Here is a 27,080-nt window from a genome sequence, read left to right as displayed (position 1 = left end):
TCATTTATTATTCCTACTACCTTATTTCAAAAACCCAAGGTAGATGACCCAATTGCCTTATACTGTGAGTTAATGACATATAATAGCAGCAAAATAGAGATGGAACAAAATTAGTATACACTCTACACGATTACCTTGTTCAAATTAAGGAGAAAGCATAAAACACCTTTCCCTAAGCCATAATCTGTTTTTTATTAGCAGTTAAAGGTAACCACCAAAATAGGCTGTAACTTCTCTAGCAAGGGGTTTGCTTATGCTAATGTCAAGTACTTTCTGTCTATTAAGAAAATACTATGACAGAATGTGAGAATTTTAATACAAGAATTGACCCCGTAAGTATTGGTTGAATGAGTGAGCAAATTTTAGGTATTTCACACAATCCCCTTATAGTATACATTTCTACAAGCTAAATCATTTACCCACATAACTATGGCTTTACAAAAACTGATAAAAATTAATTTGCTGAATAATGAACCTATGTTAGAATTTGAAATGCTACGCACCATTCAAGTAGATAAACAGAAAGAACAAAACCAGTCACTGATTACCTCATTATAATGTCCTATCATTCAGTGTTGAAAAGGACACAATGCAAGAAAATGTTGAAAAGAAAAGCTCAGATACCACCTTTGTTCTCAGACAAAATAAAGAAGTATCAAGGAGATTGAAATCTAGTTCTTGAAAAGTAAAAATTCTTCACTGTTCTAATGCAATGTAAAATTTTTAACATCTTTATTTTAAAAGAAAGTTTGAGACCACAGTGTACCATTTCATATGAAGAATTTTTCTATTAAGATACTGGAATGACCACTTCTGACCTGTACTCCTCATGTTCTGTTTTTTAAATTCTACCTCCTAAAAGAAACTTTCACAGCTACGGAAGGAAAAAAGTGGCAAACTCCCAGTTTAAACATTCAATACCTATTCTTCCTCATGCCTCAAACTATTCATTACACGCAAATCTTTTCCATAATCAGAATACTCCATGTTTACTACAATTTAATTGTTGAACTCTCAGCATGACCCTTATAGTTTGGTTATATTAATTCTGAGCCAAGAATCTAAGCCCTCAGAAAGCAAGGTAACATAGCACTCATTCTGAGACAAATAAAAATCATGCTAAAGATTGTACTTTAAAACTCTAAATATTAAAAATTTCAGAAAGATATAACCAAATTTGTGGCAGTTAGAATAAATTACTCAGGTTGTTTGTAAATAACACAGCACAGCATTACCATAAAAACCTACTGGTCACGATGGCATTCTTCTAGTAGATCAAACCCACTTACATGGTATAACAGATACACCTCACACTGAACGTCAATACAGTCATGGCAATGGCTCAAATGGGACTCCAATGTCCTCAGACTGCTGTTAAACATACTGAGAGCTTAAAAAAATTTTATTTAGGCACACTACTGAGAAAATAATAAGAAAAATGGCCTGAGAAGTTAAAAATAAGTAAAATCTAAAATCTGAAATTATAATTGACACAAAGATAACCAGATAAAGCCAACTTAGTGTGACATGATTCCCAACTAGAGTAGGTTTTTCACCAATACTGGAACTACCATTCCTGAATTAAGAAGACAAAATTAATTTTCATTTCACTCTAAGTTTTGAGTAGGTTTAAAAAAAAACAGACTAGCCCTGGCTAGTGTAGCTCAGTGGACGGAGTGCGGGCTTGCGGGCCTTCGGGCCTTCAAACCAGCGGACTGTGGTTCGATTCCCAGGCAGGGCACATGCCTGGGATGCAGGCCAGTTCCCAGCAGGGGATCCACGAGAGGCAACCATACATTGATATTCTCTCCTTCCCTCCCCCCTCTAAAAATAAGTAAATAAAATTTAAAAAAAAAAAACAGACTAACAGTTAAGTGTGACTACAGTAGCCCTAAACCTTGAAGGCCTAATTCAAAAAGAGGCTCCCGCCACATTAAAGTGACTGTCACTGTCATTTTAGCATTGGCCCTTTATACATGACGATGTTATGGAAGAAAGTCAAGAATTCTGCTAAATATTATTTTTTCAAAAGGTCCAAAAAATATGACATGTAGTTGGGGTGATGTGACACCCCACACACATAAAACAATGAATAATGACAGAGTTTGTGATATTCACTAAGTCAGTGGAATCTCAGAGAAGGAACATCCTGAGTCAGGATGGCCAGAAAAGCTTCCTGGAAGAAGTGGGACCGAAATCCGGCCATAAAAAGGGCAGAGGGAAGGAACAGCATGAGCAAGAGCAACAGAGTAACGAGTATGGAAAACCGCAGTATTTGATAAGCAGGCAAGAATCCCTGTTGGAAAAGAATGGGAAATGAAGCTGAATAGGTAGAATCGAGACTTAAAAGCCAGACTGAAGCACATGAACTTGATCCAGTTGGCAAAGGGAAGCCATAATGGGTTCTCCAGCAGGGAAACTGTGATGAAATCGGTATTTTAAATAAACACACTGTCAGTGGTCACAGGAGACAGGTGGAGAAAGGCTGCCCTGCTCCGAGCGACCTGCTAGAAAATTAATGCGAACATCCAGACCAAAAGCCCTTCACCCATTCCTTTCTTTCACTCATTCACTCATTCACTCAGAAAACAACAGACTGCTAAAAGATACACATGCCCCTTACTATCTGAGCCTTGGTCAAAATCAGGGTATCACCCACAAGACTGTCACAAGTACCTGTCAAAGCATCTGTGTAGTCCTGACACATAGAACTCTACTAGCAGTTGTTAACATTATTGCTGAATTAAAAACGGTAAAAAGTGGGAAGTAACAAGGCTCACAGATATTATAGAGGAACAGAACTTCCAAGTAGAGCAGTCTTGACAGCAGCTGAAATATGGAGCAAGAACACAAATGAAAGGTCAAGGCCGGAGAAACAGTAACACATTGAAGTAATCACTCCAATCTAAAAAGCAGATCCTAGGTACTGCCAAACTTGGCCTTGGAAAAACAACAACAAAAAAATTTAAGTTGGAAAATATTTCAAATGGTGCAAGTGGATTTAAAAAGTCCAAGATGCGCCACTGTACCTACACCAACCAGGTAACCTGATACTATTAAAGCCCAATTTAATTCTTCAAGGTAAGACTTAAACCACAACTTCAAAAGTAAACAAGTTAAGCCCAGTTTATTTTAAACACTTTGACAAGGAACTCAGGAAATAAAGCTGCCAAATGCTTTCTATGACAGTATGCCCCCACTCAGAATAAGTAACAAGCAACTAAAATGTAATACAAAGAATCAAACTTCAAGTCCAAACCTATCATCATCATCATCATCCTAAACACCTTACATTTGCATGATGCTTGCTGTACGTCAAGTACTGCTCTCAGCGCTTTACAAACACACTTTTCTCAATCCTCTCAACTCTACAAAGTCTACTGTCCCTATGACACAGTGGAGAAACCTGAGATACAGCCGGAGTTATTCCCCCAAGGTCACATACAGTAAGGGATGGTACCTGAGTTTGAACCCAGGCAGCTGGCCTCAAGGATCTCAGATGGAATCAACTATACTACACCAGACACAGGATGTTTCTTATTCAAGGAGTAAGTACTGTGAGAAAAGTTGGGTATGGTCTAATGTGCTTTTCCTTCTTAACTGAAGGCACAGAACCACATTTTCTTACTTCTGCAGGCAATACACTTGGAGAGGCCACTTCACCGCTGTCAATCTTAAGGTAGAAAACACAGCAATTGACAAGATTGCATCTTATCAAACAAACAGTTCTAGAAATGTAAGCACAATGATGTTTGAATCCCACGAATTTCATTTATCCATAGTCACCTGACCCAGTTGGTAGAGAAAGACAAGTACAGAATTGTAAGCCTGATTAGAAACACTAGTTTTTGCAAGCACAGCTACGGAGAAGACTGACAAAACAGCTGGAAAAACATGGCACAACTACAACCACCTAGAAAGAACATGAATGGGGGCTCAGACAGGCCCAGGTTTGGGTTCTAGTGCATCATTTGATCATGTTCTGGCCTTGGACAAGTGAATTAACTTCTGTGGGCCTCTGTTTCATATCCACAAAAAAAAAAGCCCAGTACTACCCACCCATCTCATAGGATTAGCCTGTGGGATGAAGGGCACAGAAAGCAATTCTCACCTTTCCTAGAGTGTAGTCCAAGCAGAGTCCCTTTCTTATGGCTCTCCAAACAGGGCAATTCACTGTCCTCCAGCAGAGTCCAATACCAGAGGTGGTGAATAGCAAACTTCTCCACACAGCTTTCTTTCACACACAAAATTTTTTTTTTCAAGTTTCTGCTGGTGATAGAGCAGGAGATACCGCCATGGTGGTCTCCAAACTGGACACACTCTTACTAATTCTTTATACAGACCTAGGAGCCTGGCCCTTCTGTTTTATGGGAATGCACAAATATCTGAATGTTAACTGCTTTCCTTTTTTGCATTTCAGTGACCTACTAAAATGTTATTTGTGAAATGAGTCAAATTCACTTGTACTAGAAAATACAAAGTCCCGGACAGTGGCAATATTTCTGCCATCTCTCTCCCGACTTACTACCAATCACATTCCTCTCAATTCCTTTTATATATTAGCAAATACAGAAACTGAATGAAACCAACAAATTCTTCTACTAACTTCATCAAAATGTGTCAAGTTGGAAATCCTTCATAGTAATGATGCTGTAGTAAATTGTAGGACGATTCCTTGGTCGGCTTCTCATTTGACAAGACTGCACTTATCATTGCAATATGCAAACAGATGTATTTATTCAACAGGTTGTTGTCCAAAATGTCCATTACTCACATCTCTTTTCAACAGTAACCCCTATGTTTACATTAAGCTTCTACCCTTTCTGCGTATTACCTTCAAAGGCTCCCAGTACACAGGAAGCAGTTACTTTTTGTTCTCTTGGAAGGCAAGGCAAGCATCATGGCAATCATGATAAAACTTAATTAGATGTTGAGAATGCAAGTAACAAAAAGATTCCCAGACATATGTAAAAACTTACTTAAATGTTTAACACGCCCTTGAAGCAACCAATGCAAAAATACAACCTCCACAAGAGGCCACTTCATTACAATGTGTCTCCACCACATGAATTATCAAACATCCCTCTGTTAACTGAGGGTGAGCTTAACAGTTTTTAAGCCACTTAATGAAGTTCTTTAATAGTAAGAAAAACTTCTATGTAAACATTGTCTTCACCCTGATACAGGTTAGTGTTTTTCCCTAGAGGTCGTTTCCAACTACTCAAATGGCAAAAACAGTAGTTATTTATGGGTTTAATGGCTGTGATTACACAGTCATCAGACAGTGAGTGCTTGATAAAAGAACTGGAAAAAAATATAATACTCAAAACAAGCAAGAAAACCTCAATTTAACAGCAAAAAAAAGTATAAACAACTCATCACATGCCTAACCCACTCTCAGGCATATTTTCTCTCTACCACTGCCCCTCCTCCACAGGTAAATGCTAACTATTTCTGGAACCCTCAATGATAATTTCCGAAGCTTGCTTGCCATGAACTCCCATGATACAACCCAACATACTCACCATTTTCATGGAGAAAAAGCTGCTCTGTTTCCCTAGACTATAAACTTATTAAAATGGTGAGAACACACAGTCACAAGAAGTCAGAATTACTGAAATACACCAATGCAGCGTGAGTCTGATTTAACAAAAAATGAAAATGAATCGTTCTGGGATAGCCAAAAAGTCACTCACTGTATCTTCAATGTGTAACCACGATATTTATTTCAATTTGTTTTAGGTAGGCAGATGAAAACACCACCGGGGCCTTATATTTTCCAATCTGATACAGGAGTGTTTAGGAAAAAAGGGGAGGAAGATAATTACTTAATTACATGAGGTAGGGGGACCATTTTAGACTAAAAATAACCGACCAACTCACTCACTATATTTTATTAACAAGCTTGTTTTAATCAACATAAGGTTCTGGTTTGGAAAACAAGAAAACCAATAGTTAACTTTCCTAAGTCAATTGTAAATTACATAGGTACTAAAACTACTCACCTTGGTGCCTGCACCGTCCAAGGTTTTAAGTAAACTCCAGCCCCCAAGAAAACCTAGTTTTCAACTAGGTACCCACCCTTGTCATTTACAATCACCAAAATATTTTAGAAAATGTTATTAGATATCCGAATAGGATCAATTTTAAAGAGCCGTTACAACCCAAATTTTACATGAAACACACCATTTTCACAACCTAAATTTAATCTCGGCTGCCACTGCAAACTGATGCCTGTTTCAGCAAATTAGGAACTTCCCAAAATACTGACCATGTTAACACATGCATGGCTTCCCTCAAGCTGCCATTTAAGATTAATATTTCACTTAAATAAAAGTCTGTTGCTGTTCAAAAATGACATCGATTGCAAAGAGGAAGTTACCAAGAAACCACCCTCACAACGTGGCCTTTACACAGTCAGAAAATAATGTGACTATGTGCCACCCCAAACTTACCAGGAAACTGGCAATAACTTTGCCATTTCTACACTTCTGAACCCAACTTCAAAGAGACTCATAATACCTTCTCAGGATGATAAAAAGAACCAAGTTACAAGTAAACACGTCCAGAAGTGCAGCCCCGCGGCCGCGCGCCCCTCCCCCGCCGGCGCCCTCGCATGGGACCCGCGGCCCCAACAGCCGCCGGCAACCCCCAGCAAGCCGGACGGGGTCGTGGACGCGCCCAAGGAGGAAAGCAGATTTCCATTGCCGACTGAGGTTTAACTAAATAACGTGCAGCAAAAAGATCCCTCTCCTCGGCTAAAAATAGGCTATAAAGGAGTCGGCCTCATGATGGCTCCTTGATTCAATTTGCTGCAAATTCTTCCCTGAAAGCCTACCCCCAAAGACACACATAAAAAGGGGGGTGTAAATGCATGAAGGGTGGAAGAGGGGGAGAAGGCCAAGGTGCACATTTTCGGGGACAACATAATAAGGGTAAGGATCCCCTGAGATCAGGAAAGCGTAGGGATTGGGCAGGCACGTGAGCATTTCAAAGAAGCCTCAGAGAGGAAAAAGGGGGGATGGGACACCCTAAATGCCTTCCCCTCCTGCCCCTCCCCCACCCGTGCCCCAGCTCCCCAAAGGGCCAAGTTGGAGAAATGCTTGTTCCAGTTGCGCCCATTTCCCTGCGGCCCGGCGCCCCCAGGCCGCCTGCGCCCTCGCCCCCCACCCCGACCCGCGGTCGCCCCCACCCGGGGGTCGGGCCCCCAGCGCTTACCTGGAAACGATGGCCTCGGACGCGGCTCCCCCCCTCCCGGGAATGGAGGCACAAGGAAATTCCCCTCCTCGCCGCCGCCGCCGCCTCCAACCACCCCCAAAATAACCCCTCCGGGGGGTGAGAAGCAATTATAACCCCGGCGAGCGAAGGGCGCGGGGGATGGGCGCCGGGCGGGCGGGGGCGGGGAGCGCGGCGCGGGTCCCCAGGTGGCTAGCGGAGGTGCTCCCGCCGCGGGGGGAGGGGCGGGGGCGCACGCGGCCGCCGGCAGGGGGAGCGGCGCGCGGGGGAAGGGCGCGAGCTGGGAGAGGAATTGAGGCAGAAGGTAAAAGCTGTTACTAAGGGAAAGAGCCAAACGGTTCGGAGCAGCCAACGGCTCAGACACTCAACACTGGGGAGAGAGGAATGGGGACCAGCCAGGCACAAATGAGCTCGCGAGGCCCGCGGCGGCGGCGGCGGCGGCCGCGCAGCAAAACAAACCCGAGCGGCCTGCGCCGGGCAGGCGCGCGGGGGAGGGGCCGGCGGGGGAGGGGCGCCGCGGACGCTCGGAGGAGGCGGTGGCGGCGGCGGCGCGCGGCTCGGGAGGGGGGAGGGGAGGGGGTGCGCCTCCGCCGGTCTCGTTCCTCTCGCTCCCTCCCGCCCGCCGCGGCGGCAATGGGGGCTGGGCTCGTGCGGCGCAGTCTCTTAAAAATAAAGACCCGCTGGCGCTCCGAGGCGCCTCTAGGGCACTGGCCGCCCCGCCCCCACCGCCGCGCTGCCCAGTGATGAACCGCTTGGGTGGGTGTGGGCCCCGCGGCCCGAGCCCCATTGGAGGCGGGGAAGCTCGCGCCACTGCCAGGGTGGCCACGAGGGTCAACTTGGCTGAGGAGGGCGGTCGGGCTCCCGCGTGTTCGGGGGCAGCCGGTCCCTTCCAGGACCCGGTGCGCTTGTGAGCAGGCACATGCGGTGGGCATGTGCAGGGAGCGCGGCTCAGGCATCATACGGACTTGTGTGTGTGAAAAGATGTGCACACACCTTTGTGTACGTAAATAAATATGTTTCTCGGAAGCGTACCTGGAAATGTGCTTTATCTGTGGTAAGCATTCTTTAAAATGTAATCCAGAGCACGGGATTTGTAAAGAAAACACACGCACACAAGGAAAGGTTTTTGATACTAAACACAAAGCTGTAATTGAAGTGTTTATGCCCAAATGTACTGTGAATCAAACATATGGTGGTATTTATCGTCTGGTGGGTCTGTTTGAAAGGTTTGGTCCATCAGTTCTCGTTTCACAAAAATAAAATAATGTAATTAGGTGATTACTAAATACAGGGGTGGACAAATGTAGGTTTCCAGTTGCTTTGTGACATTCTTTTGAGTTAGTAAAGCTATGGTAATAATCGTAACCACTCACACAACTGTAAAGCTACTTTTGCCCACCCTTGTATATACTTCTAGGGCAGCATCCACAAAAGTTTACCCACTTCAGGTACTTTTTGCATGTGAGTAGCACATCAAGGCTGTTTATAAAGTGTAACTTAGGTGAGTGATGATCTGACAATATGATTGAGGATGAGGGTGCAGCACCTTGTTTTTAAGCACCTCACAGGTGTTAAGACAAACGAGATAACCTTCCTAAGGCCTTCACGAAGCAGGGATTGGAGGTCTTTTAAGACTTGTATAAGCCTAGGACATAAGCAGCTACCCCTTTAAGATATGACCAAAAAATATGTTTGTTGTCGTAATTAATTATTACTGTCTTCAAAGTAAATTACTATTTCTGCAGCCTTTTTACATGAAGAGTTCTGTTTTCATCACAGTATTTGAAAATAGGTGTAGTCATTATTTCAAAGCAACAGTCTTTTGCTCTCAATATCAAAGACCTAAATTTTCACACACAAACACCCAGAAAAGTTCATTTGAAGTAACTTTGCATCTGGACTCTGGGAGGCCTAATGAGCTCAGTGATTAGACAGGTGCTTTGATAGCCAAGGTCAATGCCTCTTTCCCCTGATGAGCCCTTGCTTGGGGGTGAGGGGAAGCTGGCACAGGCTCCCCTGACCAGGGTGGGAGAAGGGGGGGGGGGACAGGAAAACCATCAGATAAAAAGGATTTCTCTGAAAAAAGTATTGGAAACTCTCCCAACCACCAAGAAATGAGTTTAAAGAACTTCCGTGGATTGGTGGATCATCCTTGGAGCTATTTTCATATATGAAAGAGGGAATGTCAGATTAAACAATGTCACCCGATGGGAATTTAGATAACTGCTGGTTTCCAAAACACTGTGTTGAGTGTACAGGGAAACAGCGCAAGGAAAGCGAGTTTGCATTTCAGTAGGAGTCTGAAGCCAAGGCTTAGTTACTGCAGAACTAGCACCTTTGCAAAAACTTTATTTCAGAAGCAATGAGAATACAGGAGTTTCCTCTGTTTTTAAATTGCTTAAAGAGTTGATTAATGACATATGTAGGTTACTAAACATAACCCTCTCTTCAATAACTAAACTATTTCAGTACAATTAGAGTTCATTTATCTGATTCACCCAATAAAACAAATCTATTAGAAGTTTCACATTGCACACATGGGCCTTCTCCAGGCAGCAGGTACTATTAAACCCCTCTTCCAGTTAATATGGACTTCTCAACTACATGATTCTTAAATAGGGTCATCTTCAATCCAGGGACCCCCACTACTCACTCTCAAAAAGACCCCTTTCTATCCTTCTGCAAGGGTGGGCCCACACTTCTTCAGGGCTTCCAGCCTGAAGTTCTTATATATCCCAAGCTACCTTTTTCCTAACAGAAGTTATCACAATGATAATAATCTATGTGTTTTTTACATACTTGTACTTTTCAAAGTATTTCTGCGCATAAATTACTTCATTTGAATGGTGTGATGAAAATCACCAAAAGAGAGACCTGTTGCCATAAACTACTTCCAGTAAAGGGCACCTCACCTTCCATACTCACTGAAAAGAAACTTTATCTTTGGACACACACACACACCCCCCAGCACTAAATGTGAAAAAGCCTTGATTCTCTCTGCTAAGGATTTTTAAATGAAACTGTATTTTGATCCCTTTGCTATATACTGGAACCTATCTGAAACGATGGTGTGACTGCTATGTGACATCTTCCAATAAGTGAGCCCCCATATAAAGGTGGCACGAATAGTCACCCTGCCCTTCTGTCACCCTAACATATCCACTGTGCAAGATGAGGGGCCTCACCAAACTTCAATAATTAGGCACAAGAGTGAGGAACAGGACAAAGAAGTAACTATTCTTACTAATTTTCAGTGCTTTTCCCTAATCTAAAATCTTCCCTTATGCTTCCAATGTGTTGGAATGTTTCTAGAAAGGAGAAATTATTTTGTTACTGAGAAATTCTCAAGCAAAGAGGCACATTATTAAGAAAGCTGCCCTGAACTTTCTAGTTAATTTACTCAACGAAGAGAAACCTCATACTAGTAACTGTTACCAGAAGTTACATCTATATTATAAAATGACTAAACAAATCTGGACTTGTTTTATTTCAGTAATATTACACACAGGGGTGTGGTGTGCTAGGATAGCTTGCACGTTTGCAACTTTCATCACTCAGGAAATGGAATGTTTTAAACTTTAAAGTGGCTTAATCCCAGGCCCACAGGATTTCATCCCTGTGTGTGTTTTTAAAGCCACCATGATGGCTTAAATTGTTTGCATTGGTTGATCTATGTAATTAAGGTGTTCAAAACAAACTTAATAGCATGAAAAAGATATTTTATACCAAAAATGTTACTCTGGCACTATAAATCTTTTTATAGTGTTACTCATCCAGGAACTCAGTGGCTTTATGTCTGCAGCATTTACCCCCAAGCTTCTTGCTAATATGATGCCCTGTGATATGTCTCCGTTTCATTTTGACTCAGCTTGTACAATTCTTTGTGGTTCTTTCAGCTATCAGCTTTTGCCATCCCCACTGATGCACACATCTTGGCCACACATCTCAAGATCTTAGCACACAAACTCCTTTTCTCCATCTGTGCTTAGCATGCGACTTGTGACCTTTCCTCATCGGTGTGAAACTTGTCACAGTTTTCCATGACTTCGTGACCCAATATCACTACAACTCTGAACTCTACCTGGGAGTCTTCTACATTTAAATTACAAAAGAAACACACAACCATCTTACAAGTATTTATACCCCTCAGATAATGAAAATAGCAGGTTGTATCCTGCCTTTGTGATTCAGTCAGAACAGAAACCAACACACACAGATTGCTAAGTGCTGCACCAGTCACTTATACTGACCAGCCACGGGCTTCCTCAGGGCAACACTCAAGGCCTTCCATTATGTTGATGGTTTTGCCATTCAGTCATTCAATAAACATTTACCTAATGCTTAGTGTACTAGGCACTGTTCAAGAAGCAGTTTATAGTGGACCGAACAGAGCTTCCACTAGCATGGAATTTACATTCCAGTCCATTTCAGGTAGCTCAGGCAGACTTTCAAAAAATTTGTGCCTGTGTTAGTCTTTAGTTTCACTTACGTAACAAAGGTAATATGAAAATGACATAAACAACATAAAAAAAAAAAGTTTATTCTCTTAGGAGGCCATTCAAATGTAAGCATTCCAGAGCTGACAAGGTATTAAGGGCCCAGATTTCTCTACTGCCTCAACACACATCTTCCTTCTGGTTTTCTAAGGTGGCTTTTCTAGCTCCTGCCCTCACATTCAAATTCCAGCCACTGGGCTAGAAAGGCGGAGAAATGGGGGGCTTATACTTTCTCTTTCAGGACTTGCCCTGGCATTCACTCTCATTGCTTCCACTCATACTCCATCAGCCAAAACTTGGGCACGGGACTATACCTAGTTGCTAGCAAGTCAGGTAAAGGACAGGTACCAAGCCTATGTAGAATAAAGTCGAGGGCAGGGTGCTAAACATGTATATTATTTTAGAGAAGACTGTTCAGTTAAGGTAACATGTAAGCAGAAAAATAACGTGAGTGGGTGAGTGTGCTGATATCACAAAATGGAGCAGTCCAGGCAGAGAGAATATCAAGCCCAAAGGAACAGAAATAAAAACAAGTATGCTGTATTCTAGGAATAAAAATAATGCCAGTTGACTGGCATGAAGTTAAGCAAAGGAATGGCAGGAACGGAAGCCAGGAACCCAAAGTGAAAGGCCTTTTTCTTCTCGTGAGATGGAAAGCCAATGGAAGGTTTTGAAAGCGGAAAAGTGACGTGATGCAACCTGCATGGTAAAAGGGCTCTACTGTGCAGAGGACCCCGTGCAGCCACGCAAGGAGGACAACCGGCCAGGGGACAGTGCAGACACCCCAAGGAGAGGACAGTGGCCTGGGTGATGGTGGCAGGAGCTGGCTCGAAAAAGCTACAGTCTGTACATTTTAAACAATGATTCCAAGATTTTAGACCAAATAAGTGGAAGAATGGAATTGCCATTTATTGAGATAAGAAAGTCTGGGAGGAGAAAGCTGGTGAGGGAAAAATCAAGGGTTTTTGTTTTCGAGTTTGATGGGCCTGTTACACATCTGCATGAAGATACAGAGCGGGCACCTAGATCAACAAACCTTGCGTTCAGAGGCAGCATCAGAGCTGGAGATATACTTTGGGGTTGCATCAGTAAAGATATCTGAAATCATAGATTGAGATGCAATGATCTATAGAGTATAGGTAAAGAATTCTTTATTACCTCAAATTATCTGCTGCCCCGAATGTTTTATTTCCAATGCTCCTCTACCTTCAACGTGGTCAGAAACCTAAAACACATTTTATCACAGGTGAGCGTACAGTGAAACACTGTCCATGCAAAGACATACCACCTCACACCTGGGCTACATGGAACAGTCTATTGCTCCTGGGCTACAAACCCGCACAGCACGTACTGCAGGCAGTCGTAACACAGTGGTGATTACTTTTGTATCTAAACATAGAAAAGGTAAAAATACAGTAAAAAGATAAAAACTGGTACAACTTTATAGGAGCTTCAGGACTGAAAGTCTCGCCCTGGGTAAGTCCGTGAGCAGTCAGTGCATGTAAAGGCCTCGGACATTACTGTGCACCACTGTCGATCCTATAAACACTGTACACGTAGGCCACACTAACTTTATAAAACATGCACTTAAGCACATGAGAAAATGATGCAACCCAGAAATTCAGTAAACACGAGAAGTATGAGGCTGCTGCCAGTGTAACATGGCATATTGTTTTATAGCCAACTTTTTTGTAGTAAGTAGAGAACTCTCTAAATAATGATTGAAATGATAATATAGTGAATACCTAAACCAGTAACAGTCATTTGGGGTCATTACAAGGGTTTCGTACTGTACATATTGTATTGCTGTACTGTTGGCAGTGCAGTAGATTGTTTAACCAGCATCACTACAAACATGTGAGTGATGGTTACAGCATCACTAGGTGAGAGCAATTTTTCAGTTCCATTATAATCTTATGAGATGGGCATCATCTTACATGGGGCCCGTCTGCTGATGGAAACATCATTATGTGACGATGTAGCCAATAGAAAGTGAGGCAGCCTCACTTCATAAGAATAATGCCCCACACATCTTCTGATAAAGCCTTTTTTCTTTTCTTTTTCCTTTCTTTCTTTTTTCTTTTTTTTAACAACTACTATTCTGTCCTTATGTCAAGATTTATCAAGCTATGTTCCATTTCTCATAGGCACATCACCTCTGTACTTTTGAAATTAAAAGGTTCCAACATTAAAGAAGTGGGAAATCTCACATATTAAATCCACCTTCTAGAGATTGCAGTGTTTGTTAGCATATTAACAGACTGAGAAACCATGCACTATGATAGTCTCATGAACCCACTGAAACCTCTTTTTAAAGACTTAACTTTCAGACCCTGGCTGGTGTAGCTCAGTGGATTGAGCACAGGCCTGCGAACCAATGGTTCACCAGTTCGATTCCCAGTCAGAGCACAGGCCTGGGTTGCAGGCCAGGTCCCAGCACGGGATGCATGAGAGGCAACCGTACATTGATACTTCTCTCCTTCCCTTCCCCTCTAAGGATAAATAAATTAAACTAAAAATAAGTAAATAAATTTATTTTTAAAAAGACTTAACTTTCAAAATTTTGCAAAGCTAATATTCTGTGGAACACTGTTTGGTATATTGTGTTTATATTTGGTAAAGTGTTTATATGTCTTGATCTTTTATTTTTTAGTTTTGGAGATGAAAAGGTAGATAAACAACTAGTGGGTTCCTAAAATTTCCCCTCCCCTAAACTTATCTCAACAAGCCTCAGGCAGAACTGAACAGTCACAGCCTTTCCCTGCAGGGGCAACCACTCACGCAGGGGCAAAGGGCGTTTGCGCCCTGAGGCCAGTCCCCTCCAGCAGAGAAGGGCTGTCACCAGAGCATCTGGTGCTCATTCACTTCTTTCCCACAATGGAGTAAGTCACTGGTCCAGTGGGACAAAGGGGGCCCTGCAGGGACTGCAGAGAACTCCCCTTATCAGCCTTCTGATACCAAGATCTCCATAAACAAAGAGCTGGGAAGCCTGTGCCTGTCAGTACCCAGGTTATTATCAAAATCTAACAAAACAAACTTGATTTTATGCATATTTAGTAGTAGGCATATCAGCCGCAGGGCTAGTTTAGAGGCCATAGGATCGGGGTTCTAGATGTAGCTCTACTATTGTTGCTGTGTGATCTTGGACAAAGTATCAGCCAGCTCGGAAACTCGGCATCCTCACTGATAGAATAGGAATCACATCAACTAATTGTTTCAGAGTGGCTAATCAAAATACTTACCGACCAGTTGCGCAAGGCCACGGACTGGTCAGCCATGCTGGATCATTCTGCCTGCTGGCAGGCTCACAGCTCATCTCCCTCACTCAGTCGACATTTATGGATGCCTACCATGTGCCAGCATGGGTTGTTGTATGCAGTAAATTAAATAATGTTTCAGATAGCACATTACAACTTGCACACAAAAGCAAGGTATTTTTAGCCATTATTACTGTTTATGGTAAAAAGAATAGAGAATATAGGAGTAAAAAAATCTTCTAAACACATTTCAAAACAAAACCTACACACACACATGTGACCTGTTCCGCAGTGTTGCCCTATCTTCTGGGGGTGGCCTGGCCCACGTTTGCAAGCAGACGTCACTTGAGCAATAGCCTGAGAAAGTGGAGACCGAGGCCAAGACCAGCCTTCACACACAACTTAACCTCAGAACATCAAACAGGAGTAAAAGCTAGCATGTTATTGAGTATTTACCATGTGTTAGGCCTCGTTCAAGACAACTTTATGCAGATTAACTCATTTAATCCTCGCCACAGCCGGATGAGGGAGGGACTATTATTACCCCCTGTCCACAGATGAGGAAACCAAATCACAGGCTGATTACGTGACTTACTGGAGGTTCCTTGGCTAGTCAATGTCGCAGCTGGGGTTTCATCTAGGTGGATGAGTTCATGCCCTTAACCACCATTCCATCCAGCAAACAGATCTGAGTTTGGTGTGTTGGGAAGGGCGGGGGAGGGGTGTGCTCCTGAGAGGCGGGCAGCTGCAGAGCATTGCAGGTCACAATCTGAGCCAAGTCCTGGGAAGCCTCTCTTGGGACCACAGGTCTTATATAACCCAAAAGAGTCCCAAGGAGCAGACCTCTTTCCTGCTCTTGCAGAGGCTACCCAAGACCAGAGTCTCCAGAAGCTCCTGGCCGCCACAACCCTGGCCCTGGGGCATTGAGAGCTGGAGCACCAACAGCCTGAGGAGCAGCAGCAGCTCCATTTCAAAGTGCACAGTGGAAGCAGGGGGAGGGAAAGTGGGAGGAGGGGGGAAGAAGAGAAGGAAGCAGAACTGCCGCCCGCCCTCCAGCTGAGAAAAGGCAGCCAGTTCAAAGGCAGCCAGCTCTTTGCCTGGGGTAGGAGGATTAGCTCTAATTGTTGGGTAAATAAACCTGGAGCTGAGGGCTGGGCCCAGACTTCTTTGTATTAAGGAGTCAAAGAGGACTCTGAGCAGTGAGGGCTGAGAAAGAGAGATGGAAGCTCTGAAGCCGAATGGGCGAACTTTTACTGTAAAGGTTGGAATATATTTCAGGTTTTGCAGGCCATAGTCATCGTCCTTGTTGTTCCCTCCAATCCTTTAAAAATGCATTTGAAGCCCCAGGCTGTGGCTGGATTTAGTCTGTGGGTTAGCTTGCCAACTTCTGCCCTAACAAATAATCTTTAAACTTTAGCATTTACCTGAGTCTGACCCTCTCCTCCATTTGGCAGTGTTAACTCAAATTAGCGTCCCCTCCACCCCCACAGCTCCCGTTCCCCTCAGCCAAGAAGTCAGAAGGGCACTGCGGTGAGGAAAGGGCATAAAGTTTTGATTCTGGTGATGCTCTGTGAATCTGAGCAAACACAGAGGTGCTTCAGGACTAACTCTGTTTGGCAACCCGAAGGTCTGCCCTGGGGAATTTTATGCCATGCACAGCCGCACACATGAGCAACTCTGCAAGAATTATGTTTCATGCCACATTCCATTTGGGAACTGGTGCCTAAAACAATATTGCAGACCAATGACACTCAGTATTCCTGTGTTTCAGGGAAAATGGAGTAGAGCTTTTCCCTCTTGGCACCCCGAAATGGAATGTTTCAGGGTATTCAGGGGGACCTTAACCTGCCCTCAGCAGTAAGAAATGGTACCTGTTAGTAAACTTGACTCTCAGTTACTGTCTCCTTTAAAGAGCTCAGCTATGCAATAAGGAAGTTCATCTGTAAAACCAAGCAATTTCCCATATTTAGTTATTAGAGGGACAGCTGATTGTCCTACCAAATGCCTCAAACTCTCTGTCTCATAACCAGATAGAAAATCTTCTCATCCCACCTTTAGCATGAACTACTAGTCACTGTAATCACTAAAGCTATTGCTTTAAAAAAATTTTTCTTAATTGATTTTTTTAGAGTGGGAGAACAGAAAGACAGAGAGAGAGAGACATTGACTTGTTGTCCATGCACCCATTGGCTGATTCCTGCTCACCCCCTGACCGGGGACTGGAACCCCAACCCTGGCGCGTCAGCTAGAAACTCCAACCAACTGAGCTATGTGGCCAGGCCACCAAAGCTTCTCTTAAATGATATAATTTAAGAAGAAGGAGAGGAGTAAATGTATAAAACACCTTTTTAAAAAAACTTAAGTATTGCCCTGACTGGTGTAGCTCAGTGGATTGAGGGCGGGCCTGTGAACCAGAGGATCACGGTTCAATTCCCAGTCAGGGCACATGCCTGAGTTGCAGGCCAGTTCTCAGCAGGGGACACACAAGAAGCAACCACACATTGATGTTTCTCTCCCTCTCTTTGGCCCTTCCACTCTAAAGATAAATAAATAAATTTTTTCAAAAAACTGAAGTATTGACAGGATGCCATGAGCTCCAGATAACTTTTAGAACTTTTCAATACAATGCACATGAATTCATGTGTCAGCCAAATACAGGGAAGGTTTTAGGTTTGGGACAAAGGACAGACAAGTTTTCAGTAGGAATGTGAAGTCTGAGGGGAGAAACAGCAGAGGATAGAGGTGAAGACAAATGCTGAGGTAGAAAGCTTTGGTCCACCATGGCTTAGAGGCCAGGAAGGGGCTGCTGGCTGGGGCGGAAAGGTCCTGGGGACACTGCCACCTATTCCACAAACTCTGCCTAGGCTGTGCTTACGGGCCACTGTAGGAAGCACCTGCTGAACTCACCGCATTGCCCTGAGCAGCCCTCTGCGATCTCCCCGGCTCCTGTGTTAACCCAAGGCGTGCCAGCGAGACTGCCTATTAACTGAGACACAGTAAGAAGAGAATGCCCCGCAGTACATTTTAGGAGCATGCTGTGTGGAGATGTGAAATTATACAATTATCTTCTTGAGTAGTCTAGGTAAATACTTGAAAGCTTTGAAATAAATTTTATCTTAGAAATCTCTTTAAATCCTATGAATTGATTAAATATTCTATGCACATTTAGAATGAGACCAAGAAGCAGTATCACTTCCCACTTTCCTCTGTGTTTGAACAAAGCAGCTGAGAAACCTCGAATGCCCAAACTTCTCTGAAGCCCCAGGTGCATGTGCCCCTCTGGCCCGGGGGTGGGGCGGGGGGATCTGTGCTGCAGCCACATTGAGCTTCTGCCTGTTCATCACATGCCCAGTGCTTCCTCCCATCACAAAGCCTTAGCCACTGAGCCAGCCTTGGCCTGGACACCCTCCTGTCCCCATGCCAACGTCCGCCTCCTCCCCCTCCCTAGTTATCCCTGCACTTGCACTTGTCCTCCAGGGCTCAGTTCAAGGCATCACATCCCTGGGAAGACTTTCCCGACTCCTGGGTGAGATCGCCTCTCCCTGTTAGTCACGTGGTCTCGGTAATGGGACTACTCTTTCTCAGCACTTATCATGGTGGCTATTTTCTCTGTTTTCATCTGATTATGTGATCTACAGTCTGTCTCATCCACTAGACTATGAGCTTATTGATGGCAAAGCTTATGTTTGTTTTATTTATTAATTTGTTTCTATAAAGACACAAAGCATTTCAAGGTGAGCTGTCATTATTATATACATTTGGAACAGATCAACTTTTTGTATGGAGTCTTTTAGAATGCTATCTACAAATTTACTGCTTAACGAATTTGACCCCCCCCCAAATTAACCAGTCCATAAGGATGATGCCCAGTTATTCAATCTGATAAATTAATAGGAATAAAGCTATTAGATAAACATGACATACTGTTCTGAAAGGTCCATTTATTCATGAGGTAGTTTGTGTTGGAGACAGCAGGCATTTTTATAGCATAACAAAAACGTAGTATGGAATTTTAAGATAAAAGAATTTTCACAGAACTTTTGAACTATGGGTAGAGCATTCAGGGCACACTCCTCACCAGGGTCAGTCTACAGAGGCACAAGTGCCACCATTAAGTGTAGTGTGGTGGGAACATGAGGAGCGCTTAGGAAACATTATACAACATACCCTAGCCCTGACTGGCTGATTTAGTTGGTTAGGGCGTCATCCCAATATGCCAAGGCTGTGGGTTCAATCCCTGGTCAGGGCACATACAAGAATCAACCAATGAATGCATAACTAAGTGGAACAAATCAATGTTTTGTTCCTCTCCCTCTCTAAAATCAACAAATAAAAAAAAGTAAAATATATCCTAAATATGTAAAAAGTATTTCTATTTCTCTATTTTTTCATTAAATGTGAGATTAGAATATTAGTAATAATATACATGCCTACCCCTTAGCAATTTCTTGAACCTAAATACGTATGTAACAAACCATTGTGTTCTGTTACATAACCTTAAAATATATGCTATATATTTTCCTGACTTACAGAAGAAATATTTGAGCTAGTAGAGTGTTATAGAAATCCCAGTATTATCATTGATCAAGCTTGCATTTGGTAGACACTGTAAATGAGCTGCCCCAGCTTGATTTAATGTAAAATAGTTACATAATAACAAAGTGTACAAAAGGCCCACTCTAACCAAAAATTTTAATACATGGGATTTCATTATTTTTCACACATATGTGCCAGAGTAAGTGGAAAATGCCAAGAAAAGCAGGAATGGTATTTAGGGCTCTAGTTCAAGTTTTGGACCTGAAAGCTCCTCAAAACTTGAGCTCTACAGATAACATCAAGGCCGATATCTGGAGCAGCCACTCCAATCAACACACGCACGCACGCAGGCAGAGCGAGGGAGGAAGAGAAGAGTTTAGGGAGCAGATTAGGGCTTCTTTTCTTCTAGGTGGCAGTTATTTTCTTTAACCATTGTCCTGTGATTCAGCATTCATAAAATAAATCATCTACAATTGGAGCAAAGTTACATCAGGATCCTGTGGAGCTATGGAAAATGACTTGTGGGGGCTAGTAAGAAAGAGGGGACAGAACAACTGCATGTATGGAAGCTTTGTTCTGTTCCAAGGGGTTGACAGTCCTTTGAAGGCTTATAAACCACTGTTTATGACTCACTCCCTTCACCCACACTTCCTTTTCAAGCTCTTAATGCCAGTTAGGGTTTCTTGTGTTATTCTGGGTTTCTAATTCTACCACTCCCCACTGTTCTTCAGTCACCTGCCTTCTGTTTGTGGAGACCCTGAGAAAGACTGGCTAAGGCATTGTGGACCACGGTGTTTTTCACCAAAACTGACCTAGATTCTCCTAAGTGACTTAACTACTTCACTGTTATTGGGGTACCGATTCTCTCCACTGGCCTTGTGTACCCCAACTTTACCTGGTCTCTGCTACCTCGGAGCAAGCTCGTACCTTGGTGCAGGCTGTGTTCTCTCCTCCAAACAATCGAGGAAACAACAGAATTTGTGGAAGTTTGTTTTAGTTGTTCCCCATCTAAATATTTCCTTCGGTCTATCCAGTGGCACTGACTTCATTCAGCTGAATTTCATTGCAAGTTTGTAGAAAGGAGGCCAGGCCACCAACCTACGTTCCTCTGCCCGGGTCTCCTGATCACAGCACTCCCGGGTGCTGTGGCCCTTCCATCAGTCCCGGATACGAGCACAGGGCGGGTGGAAGCATTGACTTGTATCCCAACCACTAGACTAAAGCTCACTGCTCAGCTGGATCCCGCCACCCCGATTTTTCTGGAAGCACAGCTCTGTTTCATCCCTTCTAGAGCAGATATCTCAGCAGGTGTGCACGCCTTCCCTTCAGTCCTAGTCCTTCAACTCCCTCTCCCAGGTTCTCACTGAGTTTGCAGTCCCTCTGTTTGGTCATTAGCTTTGATTTTCAGCACTGACTTGTATCCCTTACCTGAGTCTGCTTTGGCTTGAGAGGTTGCCAGATTCCTACTTGCCCTTATTTGCTCACCTCCTGTTACTCTAGCCTTGCACCTCCCCCAAACCTTCCATATGTGTGCACACACACACACACTACAAAGGAAGTATTCAGACCGCTTGTAGCTCAGTGGCTAGAGTGTGCAGATTTCTTTTTTGTTAACAGGAACTAACACTGATGTCCGTGGACTAGTAATGTGATATAGTGATGGCAGGGCTGTGCTCACAGACAGCTCCAGGGATGGTTGTGAAAAACAAGGTGTTGGATGGCAGGCTTGCATTCCACCACCGTATAGCTCTCCCTGGCGCCGCAACTTCCTGACTTCCACCCATTCCAAATCACTCCAACACTGGGCCGTTCAACTAACAAGTATGCACAATGCCACTTCCTCTGAGCAGAAAAGGAACCTAGCCTCTGCCCTGTTTCTTCCTCATATGACTACCTTCCCCACCAGCCCCCCACCCCTCCGCCCCTCCCCCACCCCACCACACAAGGCAGGCCTAGTCATTGCAGTGACTGGTTTCAGTTCTTTAGGGGGGAGACCAGCATTTACTATGCAATATTCCTAAATGCCACCTTCTTGGGAAGACTCTTTCAGCAGAAACTAAGCCTTACTGGACACTGAAATGAACTAGGGAGGTTTGGACTCTCACCCCCTGGAGGTCTGTAAAAGCAGATGGACTCTCCTCTGTCTGAGATGATTATGCGGGAGACTGGCAGTAGACCGGGGATAGACCAGCTCATCATCCACAAATAATATTTGTTAAACTCCTGGGCATTCGTGATACTGTGCTGCATTCTGTATACATTAAAAGATCCTCTAAAAGACACAGCTCCTACTCTCAAAGAAGTTTTTCATCAGCAAAATAAAAGGTTCATATGAGACACAAATAATGTAATGAATATGAACAGTGCTGTAAGTTTTAAGTGTTGAAAGCATCTAGGTTTCTCGTGTCCTGTCTGTCTCTCTACACACTCTTTGGTTTTGGTTTGGGACTAGGCAAATTTTTCCAGCTCATGTTTTCTAGGAGTTGTGAATGATGTAAAATGTGAGCAGGTATCAGGAGAATTAAGTAGGGCAGAAAGTGGTTTCAGTTTTATCATGAGGGAGGCAAGAGGCTGCTGGGTTTGATCTCCAAGAATCCATCACTTTCTGCCACCCTGGATTATAGGTCAGGGAGTAAGTGATTAGGGTCGAGGGGAGACAAGACGATGAGGAGGGGGGAAGAGAGCAAAGTATTGAATATTTTTCCCATTAGAGACATAAAAGTATATTGGCCAAGTGTCTATTTGAGACCAGATTTTCAGCAGACAAGTACGATTATGTGCCCCGAGAACACCAAGATCATATAAATCCCCTCTGGCTGAGAAGTGCGTGTTGTGTGCAGGAGCAGGCAATGCCACTCCCTCCCCCAAAGCACCCTGATGTGGCCCTGTGCCCTGTCGGCTCACATCCGTGCTGCCCTATCGCAGAAGTGCCAAGTTGAAGTTGCATTTATACGTTTATTCCCACGTCTCCGTAACAATGTCTTCTCTAAGCTACTTCCTTTGTCATTCTTACTCATGGGAGCCTGGCCATTGTGAGCCTCAGCCAGCACACCTAGGTCCTTTGTGCCCCTTGAGTGGACCAACTAGAAGTGGGTGCACCTTTCTCCACTGAGGCCTGGCACTGTGCGAGGTAAAGGCCTGGCCAGGGGAGCAGGTCAGATGCTAACAGCCACTCCTGCAGCTCCCGCTGGGCCTGCTACCATGACAGCCCTGTAGGTCAGAAGTTGATTTTGAAACACCCCTATACAATCATGTCTCTGTATAACACAAAGAACTGATGAAATGTGCTTTGTGATTTTTTCTCCAATTTCTCTGCATTAAAGAGATGTGAGTAAATCAGATTTCATCATTACTTCCTTATAAATATACTCCTTATTTTGCCACTGAAGAAGAGCTTGGACAACTTTCCCCTCAACTTTCAGGAAAGCTGGTGTGTACACTAAAAGTTGTTGTAATGTAAATGTCACATTCAGTTCATTGGGATACTTTTCCCCTTCCAGGAATATACAGGAAAAGGGTGTGGTTAGTTATTTGGCTCTTTCAATTCAATGCAGTTCTTGGGCTGAAAGTGCCTCTTGTTGCTGGTATTTTAACCAGAGTCAATGAGCGTCTGAAGACTTAACTCTTTGACAACTCACATCTAGTGACGTCATTGGTTTTCTTATTTTTAACTAAAATATGTAAGTTGAATTTACATAGGTAAATAAATGTGCAGTATAAATTTAATTTCCCAATAATTCAGTCAAGGATTAACTGCAATAAAGAAGCAACTGAGTGTTTAGCTTGTTTCACTCAAACTGAAATATATATATACATGCCAGAATAGGTGGTATATAATTGGTCAAGTCTTCAGCTTTATGTAGTCAACCATTCAATCTATATATAATTCACCAAAGTAAAGTTTAAAGTAAAACTCTTATGCTATAATTTTATCCACTTCCTAACATTTTAGGTTTCTAAACACATGGCACAACCAAGTTATTTTCAACATTAAAGAGTTGATCTATTTTTTAAAACATGTAATTTCTCTTAGAATGCTTGATAAATCTTTTTTTTAATGCATTCTGTCATTAAGCAGTTGTATTTTAAGTGCTGATTTATCCAAGTTCCTGACAGTTTAGGAGAATGATTTTAAAGATCGGAGGATTGATGGTGGTCTTCCATTCAAGGAATGCAGTCTACTAGAAGTTTAGCACATATTCCAATTTCAAAGATGGAACACATTTTATTCCTTTGTAATCAGGTGTTGAAGGCTACTAGTTTTAGGGGCCAAAGTCATGCAAATGACTTCTTGGTGTTCTTGAATGGCAGTGGGAGAAGGTGCAAGAGAGCAAAGCTTCCTTCTGCCTCATCAGGTGGGCCCCTGGGACCAAGTACCTCCAATAAATGCAGGAGGTGCAGGGCTTTCCTCCTGGGCTGTGGCTCAGAGCAATTTATTTAAACGATCTCAACATTTAGTCCCTTTGTTAACTGAGGCTAGTGTCTACCTTGCAGAGCATTTGTAAATACTTTAAATATTACATGTAAATTATTAATCAGATTGTTTTTCACAGTAGATGTTCAATAAATGGTCGCCATGCATTTGCATGCTTATCTCAGTTTTCTCCTACACAGACTGTACATTCTTGGAGGGTAAGAATCACTGCTCTTAGCACTGGCTGTCCCATGTTGCTGGTGATCAATAAACGTGCAATGAGTTAAAAATTTCATTTTTGAAAGGCTTTCAAAATAATCTTTCCTTAAGTATTTTAGGCCTTTGCATCTGACTTAGCTTTCTCTTCGGCTTCTTAAAAATCTCATTTCCTGAGGTTTAGAAGCACATTTGATGTCTTTGGATATCACACAATCTAAGGCGACCTGGGTACTTACTCCTCAGTCTCCACATCCATTTCACAACTAGTTTCTCTCTCTCTCTCTCTCTCTCTCTCTCTCTCTGGCTTGCTGTCTCTTTGGTTGCTGGTTCTCTGGCTCTCGCTCTGGAATTCAATACAAAGTAGCAGTTCATCCGGTCCTCTCCTTTGCCCTATGAGAGATGAAATTGTCAGAAAAACAAGTTATTAATTTATTAGATGCTTTGCTGTTAGGCCGCTCACAGATGCCCTGGTAGCTGAAGCCCCGTTTTCTATCACACGCTGCTCTTGCCTTCTGCCTTACTCTGTGTTTTACTTCTTGTTCGCCTCTCCACACTGCCATGCAGGCTTCCCAGATGCCTTTTGTTGTCAGTGTTGTTGATTTAACTTTGAAATCCTCAGACCCTGGCACAGAGTAGCTACTCAGTAACTATTTGTTGACTGAAGAGCATGTGAGTGAGTGAGTGAGTGAGTGAATGAATGAAAGGTAAGATTTGCCTGACAGGAGCATTGTCCCAGTGGCCTTGGAGTAGAAAATGCAGTTAGTTGTAAGAATGTTGGATTTGAGACAAGACAGTTGGAGTTCTTTAGTCAATGGGAGAGGGAACATGATGAAATTCCTCAGTCATCTTACTTCATATTTCCATATTTAATGTAACTACTCCAAAGAAACTAAAAAAGGAGATAAAAACGTAGAAGCAGTCCTGGCTGGTGTAGTTCAGTGGATTGAAGCATGGGCTTGTGAACCAAAGGGTCACCAGTTCTATTCCCAGTCAGGGCACAAGCCTGGGCTAAGGGCCAGGTCCTCAAATGGGGGCACGTGAGGGGCAACTACACATTGATATTTCTCTTCCTCTCTTTCTCCTTTCCTTCCCCTCTTTCTAAAAATTAAATAAATGAAATCTTTTTTAAATGTAGAAGCAAGCCTGGATCCTTTCTTTGAAAAGGGTGATTTGCTAATGGGCTGGCCCTCCCAGTCTGCTGGCTGCCCCTTCAGCAGATGGGGGTGGTTACGCACATCAGTCAGGTGGTAAACTGCTGTCGCTTGACACTGGTGTATTTTTGGAAACAGTTCTCTTCCTGGACCCAGGGACCTTGTCTCTCACATGTGGCCTTTTTGTCTCTATTCTCCCCACTTTTATCCTAATCCACAAAGTCCATAACCTCATTTGTGGATTGCTAAAATTGCCTCTTAAGAGGTTTCCCTTCTTCAAGTCTCTACCTTCCTCCCTTCTTTCTTTCTACTCCCACACCAAACGCAAAGTCCTTCCTATCACATCAGTGACATCACTGTCCTGAGGGCGACTTTAGTGTTGTGACCTTCCTTGTTAAGGACCATAACAGAGCTCTAGTAAAGATCCAACTAACCCATTTCATCTTTAGTTCTAGCTTTCTTTCCTTTCCCTTCCTCCTCTCCACTCTCTTCAACCAGTAATCTGTCTTCTCTATACATGTTCAATGTTTCTATTCTAGTTAAGCAGGGCCGCTCATATTAATTTGGTAACATACCAGTGGGCCCCATATTGTCTATAGGTATCTGGTCCCTTATGCTCTTCTCTCTCCTATTTTGCAGGGGCTGGAAACTGGGGAACAACATTTTTCATATGGCATTGCCAACATGGTTTCAGATAAAATCTGGGCCCTACTGATCAGATGTGTTGGTGAGAGCTGTGGAAGGGAGGAGAGAGAAGGCAGCTACCCTTGGCTCTTTCCTCTGTTAGTAGTGATGGGCAGCTTTTGTCATTTTTACCTCCCTGGGGCTCCAGACTGTGAAGTCAGCAGGGTTCCCAGCAGCCCCCAGGCTCATTCACGCTTTGTAGAAGGGTCTGCCACCCACCGTCCTGCTCCCCAGGGTAGACACAGAGCACAGAGGGAACAAATAATAAATCAGAGTAGAAATAAGCTTTCACTAACACACTTTTATGCCTCTACTGGCCCTTCATTTTAATTTTTGATTGGAAACAGTGTAGCACAGGAACTTAGAGGACATCAAGGTTTTTAAAATAGTAAGTAGGTGTGGACTATCTGACCAAGAGTTGTTTTGTTTAAATCCACCACTTTTACCTATGATCCAAGACAATTAGCATTTCAGTAAAGATAATAATATATTGTAATTGAGACTTAACAGGTAATTATGTTGAATAACCAAATACTTTTGAAATCATCTTAGGGTGATGTTTTTGTTCTATTTTTCTCCTTTGGTTTTTCTTCAATATCATCTTATAGGGATTTCGACACATTGATCTGAATTAAGAAAATTAAAGAGGAATACTTTGTTTTCTTTGTAGGGCTCTACCAGGAAACATTTATAAAATGAGTTGGACTTCAAGAACGATTCTACTCTACACACCTAAAATGGAAAGTAGAAAGAACTTTCCAGATAATCAGCTTTAAACTGCACTGACAGGTATACCTAGATATTCAGATAGGTCTTTGAGGGCTTTCAAAAATTATTCTCACATTTTGATGTCTTCTTAGAACACTAAAGTTAAAGATTGAAATTTATTGTTAGTATACAAAAAACATAGGTACGTATTTATGTTTCAGAAATGTGAAAGGGTGCCGCCCCGGCAGAGTGTCTCCCTCCTCTGACAAGTAAGGGTGCTCGCACCCTGGCCTGGCCGCCTGCGGCTCCCCAGCTCCTTCAACGGCCACTGTTATTTTTATCGTAACATTGTTAGAGTTGGTAACAATGTTTTATTGGT

General features: G+C 43.1%; 1 protein-coding gene across 7 annotated transcripts in view; it reads right to left on the bottom strand.

Moving 5' to 3' along the window:
• TBL1XR1 (TBL1X/Y related 1) overlaps positions 1–7,671 on the bottom strand; it is a 152,877-nt gene extending 145,206 nt beyond the window's left edge. For 2 of the 7 annotated variants that reach the window (XM_053657952.1, XM_037128332.2), the window contains exon 1: positions 7,219–7,667. The gene's annotated coding sequence lies outside the window, so the exon portion shown is untranslated. Of the gene's footprint in view, positions 1–6,005; positions 6,223–6,455; positions 6,559–7,218 lie in introns of those variants that run through there. The other 5 variants (XM_053657957.1, XM_037128333.2, XM_037128335.2 and 2 more) reach the window with 5 other exon arrangements.
• Between the last annotated feature and the right edge of the window lie 19,409 nt (positions 7,672–27,080).

This window comes from Artibeus jamaicensis, unplaced genomic scaffold, assembly GCF_021234435.1.
Source record: "Artibeus jamaicensis isolate MK-2021 breed Jamaican fruit bat unplaced genomic scaffold, CSHL_Jam_final scaffold_474, whole genome shotgun sequence".
Classification (NCBI taxonomy): domain Eukaryota; kingdom Metazoa; phylum Chordata; class Mammalia; order Chiroptera; family Phyllostomidae; genus Artibeus; species Artibeus jamaicensis.
This window is presented reverse-complemented; position numbering and strand designations above follow the sequence as displayed.